The sequence below is a fragment of the Vanacampus margaritifer genome, chromosome 19 (genome assembly GCF_051991255.1).
Source record: "Vanacampus margaritifer isolate UIUO_Vmar chromosome 19, RoL_Vmar_1.0, whole genome shotgun sequence".
Lineage (NCBI taxonomy): Eukaryota > Metazoa > Chordata > Actinopteri > Syngnathiformes > Syngnathidae > Vanacampus > Vanacampus margaritifer.
This window is the reverse complement of record NC_135450.1, coordinates 5,420,396-5,420,634: the sequence shown is the minus strand read 5'-3', so window position 1 is coordinate 5,420,634 and position 239 is coordinate 5,420,396.

The following is a 239-nucleotide window of genomic DNA, read 5'->3' as shown; positions in this document are numbered from 1 at the left end:
TGGTCTCATGAAATATTCATATTATTCATTAAATAAGTTAATATTCAAATAAAACAGTTAATTTGTGGTTCATGAAATCCAAAACATGCTTCTACTTGGCTATTATGTATTTACCCGTAGGTGTTTTTATACAATATGCAACTTGTTCCAGTTGTGAGTGGGCGTACTTAGTCAAGCTAAGTGCGATATTCTCTGTCCTTATGTGTTTTTGTTTTGTTTTGTTTTTCATTAGAAAGAGA